The sequence below is a fragment of the Neoarius graeffei genome, chromosome 3 (assembly GCF_027579695.1).
Source record: "Neoarius graeffei isolate fNeoGra1 chromosome 3, fNeoGra1.pri, whole genome shotgun sequence".
Lineage (NCBI taxonomy): Eukaryota > Metazoa > Chordata > Actinopteri > Siluriformes > Ariidae > Neoarius > Neoarius graeffei.
Window position 1 is genome coordinate 109615453 of NC_083571.1, and position 17653 is coordinate 109633105.

A 17653-nucleotide genomic window follows, 5' to 3' on the forward strand; every position below is an offset into this window, starting at 1 on the left:
CTTGGAGCAGGTCGAAAGCAGTGGACATCAGCGGAAGGGGATATCGGTTGCGCACAGTGATCTTGTTCAGGCCCCTGTAGTCAATACATGGTCGGAGCCCCCCATCCTTCTTGCCGACAAAGAAGAAGCCGGCACCAGCAGGTGAGGTGGAGGGTCGAATGAACCCAGAGACCAGGGTGTCTTTGAGGTATTCCTCCATGGCCTTGTGTTCTGGCTGAGAGAGGGAAAACAGTCTGCCATGAGGAGGGGTAGTCCCAGGGAGCAAGTCGATGGCACAGTCGTAGGCCCGGTGCGGAGGAAGAACAGCGGCCCTGCTCTTGCTGAATACCTCCTTGAGATCCCAGTACTCTGTGGGAACTTGAGATAACTCGGTGAGATCAGGGGGCTCGGCAGGAGACACAGGAGAGCTAGAGAGCAGACAAGAGGCATGGCATGCAGGGCCCCATTCCACAACCTGGCTTGTTACCCAGTCTATGCGAGGGTTGTGGCGAGTAAGCCAAGGAAGGCCTAGAATAACTGGGAACTCAGGTGAAGGAATCAGGTGCAGGGATATTTCTTCCTTGTGACCTTGAGACTGGAGGAAGACTGGAGAAGTAACTTGGGTGACTCTTCCATCACCTAACGCTTGGCCATCGAGGGCAGACACAGACAGTGGGACTTCAAGAGGTGCAGTCGGAATATTGATGCTTTGGGCGAAGTGAATATCCATAAAGTTCCCAGCCGCCCCTGAGTCTAACAAAGCTTGACAAGAGTGGACAGACTCACCCCAGGAGATGGAGACCGGGATGTAGATTCCTTGGCCAGGGAGTCCGGGAGAGAGGGTAGGCCCCGTCACAACCCTCCCTCGGCTGGACGGGGCGGTCCTTTTCCCAAGAGTTCGGGACATGATGCTCGGAAGTGACCAGGCTTGCCACAGTAGATGCAGCACTTGTCCCTCCTTCTGCGCTCCCTCTCAGATGCGGAGAGGCGAGTATGACCCACTTGCATGGGTTCTGGACAGTCACTGAAGGAGGTAGACGGTTTCCAGGTAGAGGTAGGGAGGCTGGGGGGGCTCAAGGCTTGGTGGCATTCTCTCATCCTGTTGTCCAGACGAATAGCATGTGAGATGAGGGTTTCGAGGTCACTTGGGCATCCAATAGAGGCCAGACCGTCCTTGATGGGGTCAGACAGACCATGGTGGAAGGCTGACATCAGGGCAGTCTCGTTCCATCCACTTACTGCTGCGAGCGTTCGGAACGAGATGGCGTAATCTGCGATGCTTCCTCCTTGCCGGATGGACATGAGCTTTCGGGCTGCGTCGGTACTGATGTCCGCCTGATCGAAGACCCGAAGCATCTCTTCAGAAAACAGCTGGAAATCAAGGCACTCAGGTCCCTGTCTTTGCCAGATAGCAGTAGCCCAGGCTCGCGCCTTACCAGCTAATAAGGTGATCACAAAGGCAATCTTGTGGCGATCCATAGTGTAGGTGGTAGGCTGAAGCTCAAAGGTGAATTGACACTGGGTAAGGAACTCTCGGCACTCACTGTGCTTGCCGTCGTACCTCTGTGGTGCAGGAAGGCTGGGTTCACGAGGTGAAGAAGGCAGCATGGCAGGAGGCACAGGAGCAGGAGCTGGATCAGGAGATGCAGGCAGAGATGTCAGCTGTGCCAGGGTTTTCCCGATTTGCTGAAGCAGTTCCTCATGGCGAGCAAGGGCCTCACATTGGCTGGTGAGCGTACATCCATGAGCGTCCATGGTCGCTCCGAAGCGTGTCAAAGCTGCCGTAATACCCTGAAGGTTGGCCGGGTAGACAGTTGAAGCAGCCTCTGCTGAGTCGGTCAAGACGGAGTCTGTCTGTTAGGGTTTTGCTGGGATACGAACCTGGTTCGTTGGTGTGATCATCCAGCAAACCCCCACTAGGCCACCAGGGGGATGACTCAAATGCAGAGGCGTGAGGCGGAAGTAGAAAAAGTATCAAAAGGTTTATTTATACTATATACACTATATACAATCCAGGGCAAAACAACAACAACAAAAAAAAACCAAAGAGTATAATCCAACACTGGGAAGACAAAGGGAAAAATAAAATATCCAAAAGTTCAAAGTCCAAAAAAGAAAAGGCAAAAATGCAAAAGCTCAGAAGATCCAAAAACACAGTCACTACTAAATCCAAAAGCAAAGCAAAGTGCAAAACAAAGAACACAGTACAGAGGAAACTGGAGATAAACATAACAGCACAAAGACTCCGTGACAAGAGGACTGAACTCAGGGGGTATAAATACACAAACTAAATTGAACACAGGTGAAGATAATCAGGACTAAACAGGCAATTAACACAAACACAAAACACAGGAACAGTGGCGGCCTCTAGAGGCCAAAATAAACATGACATGAAAAGGAAATAACAGCGGCCTCTAGAGGCCAAAACAGTCCTAGTCCTAACAATGTGGTTGTGACGTCATCGTAAACAAATCCGTTCTACTCATCCAGACGACTTCACAACGGCAACGTTGCCAGATCTTTCCACTCTGGAACCCGTTCTCAAAAAGATTGCGTTTTGGGCACCCAAAACGCTGGTGCCGTGTGGACGGCAGGCCTAAACGATAAGCAATTGTATCGGAGTCACCTGAATCCGTTGCCGTGTGGACAGGGCCTTAGACCCCCACCTCTGTTCAGTGATGGCCGTTCCAGGTTGACAAAAATTTTTGTCAACCTGGAACGGCCATCACTGAACAGAGGTGGGGGTCTAAGACATCATTTATCAGCCACCTACAATGCAGTCCTTGGCACACTTCCCAGACAACTGAATGCACACCAAAACCCAGCTGTTTTCAGTGATTCACAAGAGGACAGAGAGAATCAGCATTCCATTGATCACCTTAACGGGCAATCCATTGATCACCCAAACGACTCTCAAGGCCATTCACATCCAGCCCCCATTGACCCACACCAACAGGATGACTCAACGACACCTTAGATGAGCTTTTCATCCATGAGAGGATAAATACCTGATACTCCCTACTAGTCAGACAGAACTGAAGAAGCCTTTTGGATGAGAGGTGAAACGTCTTCAAGAATCTTCAAGCAAGTCCAGTTGCTCTCTTTTACCACCCACATGTAGGCCTTGTCGAGCTGTAAACGAAGTTGACGGTATCTTTGACATTTTCTAAAATGTCAAGCAAAATGTGATGCCCCATGCCTCAAAATGACTCTTCTAATAATATGAAGGTTTCACTTGACTTCTATAGTTTTGCACCTGTGCTGTATGGAAATCTAAGTAATGGAAATGTGGCTCAACCAAAAAATATGTTCCGTGTTAACCTGAAGGGTGAATAATAACATCCTGATGACAATAATATGAATCATGTAACAACAAAGTGATTACATTTGTCCAGGTTAGCTGCCCCCATAATGTTACAGCATTCAGCTACATGGTGAGATTTTGTTTATGTTAATACAGTGTCTTGCAAAAGTATTCATCCAGTCCTGTTTTGTTGCATTACAAGCTGGAATTAAAATGGATTTTTGGAGGGTTAGCACCATTTGATTTACACAACAAGCCTACCACTTTAAAAGTGCAAATTGTTGTTTTATTGTGACACAAACAATAATTAAGATGAAAAAACAGAAATCTGGAGTGTGCATAGGTATTCACCCCCCAAAAGTCAATACTTTGGAGAGCCACCTTTTGCTGCAATTACAGCTGCAAGTCTCTTGGGGTATGGCTCTATTAGCATATCACATCTAGCCACTGGGATTTTTGCCCATTTCTCAAGGCAAAACTGCAACAACTCCTTCAAGTTAGATGGGTTGTGTTGGTGTACAGCAATCTTCAAGTTATGCCACAGACTCTCAATCAGATTGAGGTCTGGGCTTTGATTAGGCCATTCCAAGACATTTAAATATATGTTTCCCTTTAAACCACTCCAGTGTAGCTTTAACAGTATGTTTAGGGTCATTGTCCTGCCGGAACGTGAACCTTCATCCCAGTCTTAAACCTCTGACCGACTCAAACAGGTTTTCCTCCAGAATTGCCCTGTATTTAGTGCCATCCGTCTTTCCTTCAATCCTGACCAGCTTTCCTGTCCCTGCAGATGAAAAACATCCCCACAGCATGATGCTGCCACCACCATGCTTCACTGTAGGAATGGTGTTCTCAGGGTGTTGGGTTTGCGCCACACATGGCATTTCCCATGATGGCCAAAAAGATAAATTTTAGTCTCATTTGACCAGAGAATCTTCTTCCATGTGTTTGGGGAGTCTGCCACATGCTGTTGGGCAAACGCCAAACATGTTTTCTTAAACAATGACTTTTTCTGGCCACTATTCCATAAAACCCCACTCTGTGGAGTGTATGGCTTAAAGTGGTCCTATGGACAGATACTCCCATCTCCGCTGTGGATCTTTGCAGCTCCTTCAGTGTTATCTTTGGTGTCTTTGTAACATCTCTGATTAATGTCCTCCTTGCCCGGTCTGTGAGTTTTGGTGGGTGGGGCCTTCTCTTGTCAGGTTTGTAGTGGTGCCATATTCTTTCCATTTTGCTATAATGGATTTAATGGTGCTCTGTGGGATATTCAGAGTTTGGGATATTTTTTATAACCCAACCCTGATCTATACTATTTTGTCTCTGACCTGTTTGGAGGCTCCTTGGTTTTCATGTTGCTTGCTTAGTAGTGTTGCAGAGTCAGGGTCCTTCCAGAACAGGTTGATTTATACAGACATCATGTGACACTTTGATTGCACACAGGTGGATCTTAATCAACTTTTATGTGACTTATGAAGTGAATTGGTTGGAGCAGCTCTTATTTCGGGGTTTCATACGAAAGGGGGTGAATACCTATGCGCAATCCAGATTTCTGTTTTTTCATCTTAATTATTGTTTGTGTCACAATAAAACAACAATTTTCAGCTTTAAAGTGGTAGGCATGTTGTGTAAATCAAATGGTGCTAACCCTCCAAAAATCCATTTTAATTCCAGCTTGTAATGCAACAAAACAGGACAAACACCAAGGGGGATGAATACTTTTGTAAGACACTGTAGATTGCAGTAAGTCAAAAATTGTGTCCTAAACCACAGCAAGCCAGAGTGACATCACTGAAAAACACATTTTGAATGAGACAGACATCCATTATTTGTCAGCAACACTAGCCGTGTGATTTTTTTTTTTTTTTAATTGAATTATTACTTCAATGTGCTGGCCTTTTTAATCAAAGCTTTTTAATAAAACCTCTCCACTTCTCCCTGCTTTAGTCTGTACATGTAGGGCCACGGTTATATACGGCATTGAGGGTCAGGCCGTCGTTCTGCCATGCAAGTATGACTCGCGTTATCATGGGGTATGTCACGTATGCTGGATGAAAGGAAACATCCCAACAAATGGTTGTGGTGCTCAAATCCTTTATGCAAATCAAAAACGCGTGCTGCAGAGAAGTGATGTGAGATATCAGCTCCTGGGGGCACTGCAGAAGGGAGATGCGTCTCTGACTATCTTCAATGTGAGAAAAAGTGATGCAGGAAAGTATGGCTGCCGAGTCCAAGTGCCCGGATGGTTCAACGATAAAAAATTCAGCATCAACTTAGTCATTAGGGAAGGTAAATATTCACTATGCAACCATAGAAACAGAGCATTCCTTCATGTCAGCTACTTTGTATTTCACTTCATTGTAACCTATTTCTTTAGCACCACGACGGACCACCACCACTCCGGGATATGTAACAACTACAACACAGATCCCTACCAAAGGTAAGACGAAGTACATCTGATATTAAAATGCAAACCTGCAGTGCAGAATTCTGGGAGAAAAAAACCCCAACAACAACTCCAACTACATGGTACTTCTTTAGAACAACCAACTTTACCATCAAGTGCATGTTTATTTACGTGAACAATTTGGTGGATCCAATTTTATTCCAAGTGACATTCAAGTGAAACAGAATGCAAGCTGTGCACAGATCAGGGGTGGGTTTCTCGAAAGCCTCTAAAGGCTAAGGTGGGGTTTACATTAGACCGTATCAGCGGATAATCAGATTAACGTTTTTAAAACGATTAGTGTGCACACAGCAACACCAATACACGATTCGCGTGCACACAGCAACACCAATACACGGATACGCTCGGCTCCGCAGGCATCCTGTGCTCCAAATCACTCCGCCCTGAACAGCGAGTGCCCTCTGGAGGGTGTGCACTCCGGCCCTGCGCAGCTCACAGAGCACGCGAGTGAAGTGCACAAGCAGTGATTCGGGACTGAGCCGCTGTGTGTGTGATCCCAGCGCATATCACTTAACACTTGCAAGTGGAAGGATGGCAAGCCTAAAGACAATCATAACTACACAATGGGCAGTATTTGCATCAGTATTTGCAGTATTTTCATACTTTTATACTCTTTAATGAAAGGTGATACAAGGCTGAAGTCTGCGCTGTTTTTCAGCAGTCGCGTCACATGACCAACGCCAGCGAATCAGGAAGGTGGATGTCACAGTGACGTTGTCCAATGACGACGCCAGCTAGAGCTCAGCACAGCGTATCCGCGTATTCTCAATGTTTACACAGCACCGGACCAGACACGATCTGGATTGAATACGTGGACGCTGGCGGATTCCCGTTTCCCGGCGTTTCCAGGCGTTTTAATGTAAACGGACAGTGCATCCGCGAAGAAAACGAGACAGATACGGTCTAATGTAAACTTGGCCTAAGAGCGTCTTTAACTGCCTCTTAAGATCCCACGTTTAGCTAACGTGGTTTTCCCAAATAACGTCGTAACCAAAATAGTGCATTAGTTCACTCTTAACTTATGATGGACCTGGATCACTCTTTCACAACAAAGAGCATCTCCTCACAGCCGAATACACAGAATGCGCTGCGCCTCCGAGGGACTCTCACAATCAATGGGCGGAAACTGGTGTTGAATCTGCTGCTTGTGTTAAATTATTTTTCTTGTACATTGCAAGTACATTGAGTTAATTATTAAATAAATATACACAAAACATTATGAATATATTTCAATCTGTTGTGGAATTACGTATGGATATCGTAATGTCACACTGATATATCGTCACATTTTAATCAAATTTAACTCCATCAGGTGAGTGATTATTGAATTTAGTGTCATAAATGAGAGAAATTTCTGCACCTCTAACATTTAACATTATATCTTGAAATATATATCACTGGATATGAGCAATCACGCGCTCTGATTGGCTACTCTACTAGTAGGATATCAGCTCATATACTGTACCGTGAGTAGAGAAAAACAAAATGGCACAGCGTGTTGCTGAACCAACTGAGGATGAAATAAAAACTCGACTTGAAAACAAAACCCCAAAAAATACACAAAAAAAGGAAACAAAATATGGAATAAAAGTATTTGATGATAAGAACATCTTTTTTTATTTTTCAAGAATTATTATTATTATTATTATTATTATTATTATTATCGCATTTTTCACAAATTGCTACTGTCATTTTGCCGGTTTGTTTACATTATAAGTGGAAATGATTTTGTTGGACGTTTTGTATAAAGTTTTTATTTATCAAATTTGCAAAAAATAAAAAATGCTCTTTCTCAAAATCCAGTGAATGTGGATAGAATAAAACAATTATTCCAATCAATCTTGTTGTACATGGCTTATAGTCAACTTGGTGGGTCCCTGACTGATGCAAAAATTCTTGCACAGAACAGAGTAGAACAGAGAGCACTTACTAACTTATCTTGTGCAAGGTCGTGGGCAGGCTGGAGCCTATCCCAGCTGACTATGGGTGAGAGGCGGGGTACGCCCTGGACAAGCCGCCAGATCATCGCAGGGCTGACACATAGAGACAAACAACCATTCACACTCACATTAACACCTACGGTCAATTTACCGGTAGAGCCACCAATTAACCTAACCTGCATGTCTTTGGACTGTGGGGGAAACCGGAGCACCCAGAGGAAACCCACATGGACAGGGAGAACATGCAAACTCCACACAGAAAGGCCCCCGTCGACTGCTGGGCTCGAACCCAGGACCTTCTTACTGTGAGGTGACAGTGCTAACCACTACACCACCAGTACCGTGCCCCCATATATATATATATATATACAATGCTTAACAACGATACAATATATTAGCATATTTTAACACTTTATATTTCATTGTTTTTTGGTTTAAAACAAACACTATGTGACCTCATCGACTGGATTTAGTAGCTACTAATGCCTTTTGCAAGTACAATATGAATGCCTTTAGCAACTACTGATGCCTATATCGAGGACATGCATTGCAAAGAAGCTCTTAGCAAAGTTGCTCTTAAAACTCCTTCTTATGAGTAAGTTTGGGAAAACCATGTACAGAGACAACATTTGTTGCTTAAGAGCATCTTTAAACTCCCTCTTTAGCCCTAAAGTGCAACGTTATTGGGAAACCCACCCCTGAGCATTTGGAGATAAATGGTTTTGGGCAATGATCCAGCAGTGGGTCTTTGGCAGTTCTGGGGTTTGAACTTACTCTTATTATACATTTAATCTGAAGCAGAAACAATACAAACTCAGACAATTTAAAGCACAAAAAACTGTCATTATTTTGTTAGCACCTGTTTCAACAACACAACATGAGACAACCTCCGTCACCGAAGATGTGACCACGAAGCATCCAGGTAGGAAAAACAGTGGTCTCAATTAAAATTTTCATGAATCTGTAATGGCAGAATAATTCAAACAAACTCTACATGTATTACAAGAGTCATCACTGGAAGGCCTTGGGTTTTTTTTGTTTTTTTTTCTTGATAATATTTACTATACAACTATTTTACTATAATGACCATAATCATATCACACTGATTCAGCACTCCTTGTATCATCACAGCACTTCTTTTGCTTTATAGTTGTATTTCTTTTCCAGAAACAGAACAGACTTATACCACTCCGGGATATGTAACAACTACAACACAGATCCCTAGCAAAGGTAAGACAACATACATTTGATCTTAGATTACAAACCTGCAGTGCAGAATTCTGGGAGGAAAAAAACCCCAACAACAACAACAACATGGTACTTCTTTAGAACAACCAACTTTACCATCAAGTGCATTTTTATTTACGTAAACAATCTGGGAGATCCAATTTTATCCAAAGTGACATACAAATGAAGCAGAATCCAAGGTGTGCACAGAACGGAGTGTTTGGAGGTTAATGGTTTTGGGCAACAGTCCAGCATTGGGTCTTTGGCACTTCGTCTTCTGCTCACTTAACTATTCACAGTAACAGGAATTTTCAGTAAGGGTGCCCAAAGTTTTGCATGCCACTGTATCTTGTGCAAGGTCGCGGGCAGGCTGGAGCCTATCCCAGCTGACTATGGGTGAGAGGCGGGGTACACCATGGACAAGCCGCCAGATCATCTTTTTAACTTCAACTTTTTTACAGATGGTATGATGTTTGCTTCCAGAGTTTGCTGGTATTTATTTGAATCCATGCTTCCCTCAACCCATGAAATGTGCCCTGTGCCACTGGCTGCAACACAACCCCAAAGCATGATCGATCCACACCCATGCTTCAGAGTTGGAGAGGTGTTCTTTTCCTGGAATTTGGCACCCTTTTTTCTCTAAACATACTTTTGCACATTGTGGCCAAAAAGTTCTATTTTGATTTCATCAGTCCACAGAACTCGTTTCCAAAATGCATCAGGCTTATTTAGATGTTCATGTGCAAACTTCAGATGCTGAATTTTGTGGCTAGGATGCAGGAATGGTTTTCTTCTGATGACTCTCCCATGAAGGTCATATTTGTTCAGGTGTCACTGCATAGTAGAACAGTGCACCACCATTCCAGGGTCTGCTAAATTTTTCTGAAGGTCTTTTGCAGTCAAACAGGGTTTTTTATTTGCCTTTCTATCAATCCAACGAGCAGTTCTTTCAGAAAGTTTTCTTCATCTTCCAGACCTCACCTTGATCTCCACTGTTTCTGTTAACTGCCATTTCTTAATAACATTACAATCTGAGGAAACAGCTACCTGAAAACACTTTGCTACGTTCTTGTAGCCTTCTCCTGCTTTGTGAGCATCAATTATTTTATTATTCAGAATGCGTGGAGGGCGGCACGGTGGTGTAGTGGTTAGCGCTGTCGCCTCACAGCAAGAAGGTCCGGGTTCGAGCCCCATGGCCGGCGAGGGCCTTTCTGTGCGGAGTTTGCATGTTCTCCCCGTGTCCGCATGGGTTTCCTCCAGGTGCTCTGGTTTCCCCCACAGTCCAAAGACATGCAGGTTAGGTTAACTGGTGACTCTAAATTGACCGTAGGTGTGAGTGTGAATGGTTGTCTGTGTCTATGTGTCAGCCCTGTGATGACCTGGCAACTTGTCCAGGGTGTACCCCGCCTTTCGCCCGTAGTCAGCTGGGATAGGCTCCAGCTTGCCTGCGACCCTGTAGAACAGGTTAAAGCAGCTAGAGATGATGAGATGAGAATGCGAGGGAGTTGCTTAGAGGAGCCCATGGCTGTTGATTTTAGGGACAAGTTTGAGGAGTCAGAGAATTTATACAGCTTTGAAATCTGCATCATCTGACCTTTCCTAACGAAGAATTTGAACAAGCCATAGCTCAATAAGCTAATTAAGGTCTGGAACCTTGGTAAAAGTTACCTGAGAACTCAAATGTATTGGGGTGCCCAAACTTTCGCATGGTGTTCCTTTTCTTTTTTCACTCTCCAATTGTACAAAACAAAAATAATACACAAATCTTGCAGAAAACGCTGAAAAGAAATGTGTCGTCTTTACCTTTATGCCTTATGGGGTAGTGAGGGGTGTGATAAACGCTGGTCACCCCACCCTTGGCCGAGTGGTCCACTTCTGGACCCAATCTGTTATGAGTCTTTTGATGCTTTCAGATCAGGTCATGTATAGCGTACACCCCCACCGCACTGCTCAAGTGTGTCCAGAATGCAGGGGCTAGCAACCCCATAACCTCCAACCAATTGCTACAAAGTACAAAGAAAACCCCCCACAGGACAGATCACGAAGGAAACGATCTATGACTGTCTACCGACTACGAGATAAAGAACCGCGAATAATCAAGGTTAACATCCATGGACTAAGATCAAACTTTGGCAAACTGGCTAACCTGTGCAAGGCCAAAGAACCTACCATTGTTATTGTGGTAGAGACATTCCTGGATGAGACTGTACAGGACAGAGCTGAGTGCATTGCAATTCCAGGATACACCATGTGTTGTTGGAGAGATAGAAACTCTTCAGGGGGCAGAATTGCAGTGTTTTGCATGCATGGAATTGCCATCCACCATAATGCACCCAAAAGGCTTTGAACTGATGTGGTTTACAGTCACTCTACGTTCCCAGAAGCTCCTCATAGGAGCTGTTTACAGACCACCAAGCACCAACGTCTTCAATTACATCGACACTGAAACCTTGCCCGCAATGGCTGAATTTGGTGCCTACTCTGTCATGCTGGTTGGAGATTTTAATGTCCATCATGAAGATTGGCTAGGAAGTCAAACAACTGATGCAGCTGGCTGCCGGGCCCTGGAGCTTGCAAGCTGTCTAGGCCTAGAACAAGTCATAATGACTCCAACCAGAGGTGACCAGATTCTAGACCTCATCATGACTGACCTTCCAGCTGTATCCACAACACTGGCCAACATGGGAACATTGGACCATAACCCTGTCCTAGTAAGGCTTGACCTGCCAGCATACAGAAATAAGCCATACAAAAGGAAGGCGTGGTAGTATGAGAAAGCCAATTACTGGGGAATGCGAGGCTTCATTTCAGGCACCGACTGGTGGAAGGTATTCTCTGGGGAAGATCCTGAGAGCATATGTGCCGAGATCACAAAAATCATCCAGACCACCATGGACCAGTTCATCCCCAACAAAACTGTCACCAGAAAAACAGGAGACAAACCATGGTTCGACGAGAACTGCCAAAGAGCTGCAAGAAAGAAGCGGCATCTCTTTCAAGAGCTTAAAAGCAACAACTCACCCACCAATAAGCAGCAGTTTGCAGATGCCAGACACATATTCAACCAGGCAGAGAAGCAAGCTAAGCGGAACTACAACGCCAAACTCACCAAAGAACTCACTGGCAATAACCTGACCGGCAAGAGATGGTGGAGGCTTGTTAACTCTCTCTCTCTGGGAGAGCTGCTACCTCTGACATCCCTGTCATTATCCACAACAACACAGCCCACATTGCTGCCCACAAAAAGTCAGAAGTGTTCTGCAAGGCATTCGTACAAAAATGCCATCTCCAAGATGCAGCTGCCCCGGCACCTCAAATCCAGCAATCCATCTCCTGCACTATCGACACCATCACATTCAAACCTAAACACATCAAGAGGCTCTTGAAAGGACTCAAATTGGACAAAGCTTCTGGGCCAGATGAAATCCCCACCAGAGTCCTAAGGAATGTGGTGCAGAGCTCGCAAGCCCCCTGTGTTGCCTCTTTAACTGCTGCTTTTCAAGTGGACTCTTCCCAAGTCAGTGAAAGGTGGCCTCTGTTACTCCAGTGCACAAGAAAGACTCGAAAGCGGACCCGTCCAAGTACTGCCCCATATCCCTGCTTTCAGTCATCAGCAAGGTTATGGAATCAGCAGTGAACCAACAGCTACAGAGATACGTTCTCAAAAACAATCTCATCTCCCACAGACAGTTTGGATTCAGACCAGAACACAGCACGGCTGACCTCCTAAACATCCTGTGCCAGAGGTGGAACAACTCCCTAGACTCAGGCGAGGAAGTCTGTGTCGTAGCCTTGGACATCCAGGGGGCATTTGACAAAGTGTGGCATCACGGTCTGATGGCCAAACTCTATTGAGAGGAGTGTCTGGAAAGCTGCTCCAATGGCTCCAAAGCTACCTCTCGAACAGATCCATCAGAGTGGTCCTGTCAGGCCAGGCCTCAGAACCCTACTCTATCAATGCCTCAGTACCTCAAGGATCGATCCTCGGCCCTCTCCTCTTCTCCATCTTCATCAACGACCTGGCTGATGTATGTGAGAATGAGATGTACATGCACACTGACGACTCAATCCTGTATGCACGCATCAGATCTCCAGCAGACAAGGCCAAAGTGGAGGCGAGCCTGAACCAGGATCTCCAACAAATCGCCATCTGGGGAGACCAGTGGAAGACCACTTTCAAGCCATCAAAGTGTAAGTTTGTTACACTCTCAAGAAAGAGGACTCCATCTGCACTGGACCTGCACTTTAATGGTCACCGGTTGACCACGACCAATGAGTTGGACATCCTGGGGGTCACAATAGCTGTCCTGGTCGAAACATCTGACCAAAATCTCCATACGGGCAGGTCAGAAACTGGCAGCACTGAGGAGATTGGCCAGTAAACTCACCACAGAGAGCCGAGCAACTGTCTACAAGCTACAGGTACGGAATTTTTTTTTTGCAGTTTACTGTAAATATCTCATCTCATTATCTCTAGCTGCTTTATCCTGTTCTACAGGGTCGCAGGCAAGCTGGAGCCTATCCCAGCTGACTACGGGCGAAAGGCGGGGTACACCCTGGACAAGTCGCCAGATCATCATAGGGCTGACACATAGACACAGACAACCATTCACACTCACATTCACACCTACGGTCAATTTAGAGTCACCAATTAACCTAACCTGCATGTCTTTGGACTGTGGGGGAAACCGGAGCACCCGGAGGAAACCCATGCGGACACGGGGAGAACATGCAAACTCCGCACAGAAAGGCCCTCGCCGGCCACGGGGCTCGAACCCGGACCTTCTTGCTGTGAGGCGACAGCACTAACCACTACACCACCGTGCCGCCCCTTAGGGCTATTTACTGTATTTTTATTTTTTACTATTTACTGTTTGATCTCAAACACATCACGAAGGCAAGAAATTGCACTAATTAACTTTTGACGAGACACACCTATTAAGTGAAAAACACTCCAGGTGACAATCTCATGAAGCTGGTTAAGATAATGCCAGTAGTCTTTAAAGCGTCCTCAAGGTCAACGCTGGCTACTTTGAAGAATCTCAAATATGAAAGATATTTTGGGGTTTTTTTGAACAGTTTTTTGTTTCCCACATAATTCCATATGTTATTTCATAATTTTGATGTCTTCGGTGTTGTTCTACAATTGTAGAAAATACAAAATACAGAAAAAAAACCCTGAATGAGTAGAGATGTACAAACTTTTGACTGGTACTGCAAGTGATGATGAATCCAAGCTGTGAAGAGAGCTGAACAAATTCTGTTATTTTATTAGGACCTGTTGTAACAACGCATGATGAGACAACCCGCATCCCTCAGCATGTGATCACTCAGGATACAGGTAAGGAAACCGTGAGTGTATCTGTAATGACTGAATGATTCAAATGAAACCAAATGCTATGCTACTGCACCATGTACGCGTATTTGAATAATCGGCATTAAAATGTCTTCTTTTTCATGTTTGCCTTTAACGATAATTTTATCCATATGTCTTAATTAGTCTTACAACACTGCACATTGGCGAAAAAGAAGACAATTGTTAATCATCTATTACACATTCTTGGCGAGGAGAAAATATAAGGTAGTCAATATGATCAGATTAGAAAATATGTCACCGCTTTCAGTACAGGATTTGTACATGGCATGTCTAATGTGGGATAAGACAGTGCCCACGGACCGAACCATAGCTGCCAACAGGCTGGATATCATGTTCCAGGATAAAAAGAACAAAATGTACCTGTTCATCGACATGGCCATCCCGGAGACGACATCATACTGAGTAGGGAGGCCGAGAAGATCAAGTACAAAGACCTCGAGATCGAGGTGTATAGGTTCCAAGACCAGCTGGACAAACTCCCATGCAACATGAGTGCGAAAGAGATCCAGAAGATCGTGACTCCTCGGGACGGCACGCATCCTTCGTCAAATCCTCAGCTGAATACTTAACTGATCAAAAAGTCTAAGGCTACGTTTACATTAGACCGTATCTGTCTCGTTTTCTTCGCAGATGCACTGTCCGTTTACATTAAACCACCTGGAAAAGCCGGGAAACGGGAATCCGCCAGCGTCCACGTATTCAATCTAGATCGTATCTGGTCCGGTGCTGTGTAAACATTGAGATATGTGAATACGCTGTGCTGAGCTCTAGCTGGCGTCCTCATTGGACAACGTCACTGTGACATCCACCTTCCTGATTCGCTGGCGTTGGTCATGTGACGCGACTGCTGAAAAACGGCGCGGACTTCCGCCTTGTTTCACCTTTCATTAAAGAGTATAAAAGTATGAAAATACTGCAAATACTGATGCAAATACTGCCCATTGTGTAGTTATGATTGTCTTTAGGCTTGCCATCCTTCCACTTGCAAGTGGTAAGTGATATGCGCTGGGATCACACACACAGCGGCTCAGTCCCGAATCGTGGCTTGTGCACTTCACTCGCGCGCTGTGTGAGCTGCGCAGGGCCGGAGTGCGCACCCTCCAGAGGGCACTCGCTGTTCAGGGCGGAGTGATTTGGAGCGCAGGATGCCTGCGGAGCCGAGCGTATCCGTGTATTGGTGTTGCTGTGTGCACGGCTAACGGTTTTAGTGTAAACGCGAATCGTTTTAAGAACGTTAATCTGATGATCCGCTGATTCGACGTAATGTAAACGTAGCCTAAGAGGCCTGGTTGACCTCTGGCGAACAAACCAGCGTGCTGTGCCCCAGTGCACTGAGAGGAGGGTGGATAATAATAATAATAATAATAATAATAATAATAATAATAATAATAGCAGCACAGTGCTGTAGTGGTTAGCACTGTCGCCTCACAGCAAGAACATTCTGGGTTCGAGCCCAGTGACCAACGGGGGGACTTTCTGTACGGAGTTTGCATGTTCTCCCTGTGTCTGCATGGGTTTCCTCCGGGTGCTCTGGTTTCCCCCACAGTCCAAAGACATGCAGGTTAGGAAAATTGGTGGCTCTAAATTGACCGTAGACGTGAGTGTGAATGGTTGCGTGTCTGTGTGTCAGCCCTGTGATGATCTAGCGACTTGTCCAGGGTGTACCCCGCCTCTCACCCATAGCTAGCTGGGATAGGCTCCAGCTTGCTCGCGACCCTGCACAGGATAAGCAGCCATGGGCGCCGCCAGGGGGGGAAAGGTTAGAACAATTCTAGGGGCCCAGCACTGACATGGGGCCCTTTAGGGGCTGATAATATGCTTTTAATTATTTTAATAAGACTTTTGAAATAACAACAATGCCATGGGCGTCGCCACCACTGAATGTGAAGGGGACATGTCCCCCTCACATTTCATAATTCTTCGTTTGGACCCCCCACATTTAACATAAAATATGAGTTCACCCAGCGCCGTTTCTATTGCTTCGTGAAAGAATCCATTCCACTTGATCGATAAGAGAAAACACAGACCACTGAAAATCCACTCCGGGTTTTCCGGGCGCTCCCTACAACAGCTCACCGCGCGCGAGTGAAGTGAATCTCAGCGCGAGCACAGAAATGTTGGTGCAGCTGCTGGAAAGTGGAGGAAGTGACGTCAGCCCCATTGCAACCTCACAATGTGTAGCTTTTGCTAAAACCTTATTTTTTTGTGATATGCCCTCAAAATCAGGGGCGCAGATAGGATTTTTGAACTGGGGGGGACTGAGCTGTCAGCAAATGATTCCATTATATATATATATATATATATATATATATATATATATATATATATATATATATATACTACCGTTCAAAAGTTTGGGGTCACTTTGAAATGTCCTTATTTTTGAAAGAAAAGCACTGTTCTTTTCAATGAAGATCACTTTAAACTAATCAGAAATCCACTCTATACATTGCTAATGTGGTAAATGACTATTCTAGCTGCAAATGTCTGGTTTTTGGTGCAATATCTCCATAGGTGTATAGAGGCCCATTTCCAGCAACTATCACTCCAGTGTTCTAATGGTACAATGTGTTTGCTCATTGCCTCAGAAGGCTAATGGATGATTAGAAAACCCTTGTACAATCATGTTAGCACAGCTGAAAACAGTTGAGCTCTTTAGAGAAGCTATAAAACTGACCTTCCTTTGAGCAGATTGACTTTCTGGAGCATCACATTTGTGGGGTCGATTAAATGCTCAAAATGGCCAGAAAAATGTCTTGACTATATTTTCTATTCATTTTACAACTTATGGTGGCCAGGACAATGATAACATTTTAACATAGCCTATGGAAATTCAACGTTTACACATTATCATCACGCACAGAAATTGCAAAACTGCAAAACTAGTTTTAAAACCGCTAAGTTCCAACTGTTAAACATAGCGAGATGTAAAGTGTAAACCAGTGCATCCTGACTTTCTAACTATGCCTGTGTGTTGCGTGAGCGGCAGTCAGTCAACAACTCTTCGCAAAGTTTCCTTATGAAACAATATGCTCGCTGAAATTATGGCAGGGAACGCCAGATTAAACATTAAAACTGCCTTCTGAGCACTGTATCTACAGGCTACAACCGAAAGAAGGAGGCTACCAGAAAGGCTTCTCTACTCCGTAAGATTTTACTTTCACTACGACATTACTTTGAACAGACTATCAAAAAATTGCAAGGTGATATGATAAAGTAAGGCACAGTTTACTTACAGTCGTTTTTTTTTAAAAAACGATGCAATCGTTTTCTGCCTTTTGGCACCCTTCATCATGCCGTGTTGGGGTCCTGAACTAGGAGGAGCTGTCCCCGATATGCCTCTCAAACTTGTTGTGGGT

At 44.9% G+C, this 17653-nt stretch overlaps 1 long non-coding RNA gene across 1 annotated transcript; it reads left to right on the top strand.

Moving 5' to 3' along the window:
• The first annotated feature begins 5343 nt into the window (after window positions 1–5343).
• On the top strand, window positions 5344–8921 carry LOC132883016 (uncharacterized). Its single transcript, XR_009654271.1, has 4 exons — window positions 5344–5572; window positions 5661–5723; window positions 8547–8612; window positions 8858–8921. It is a non-coding gene; the product is annotated as an uncharacterized LOC132883016 (long non-coding RNA).
• The last annotated feature ends 8732 nt before the right edge of the window (window positions 8922–17653 follow it).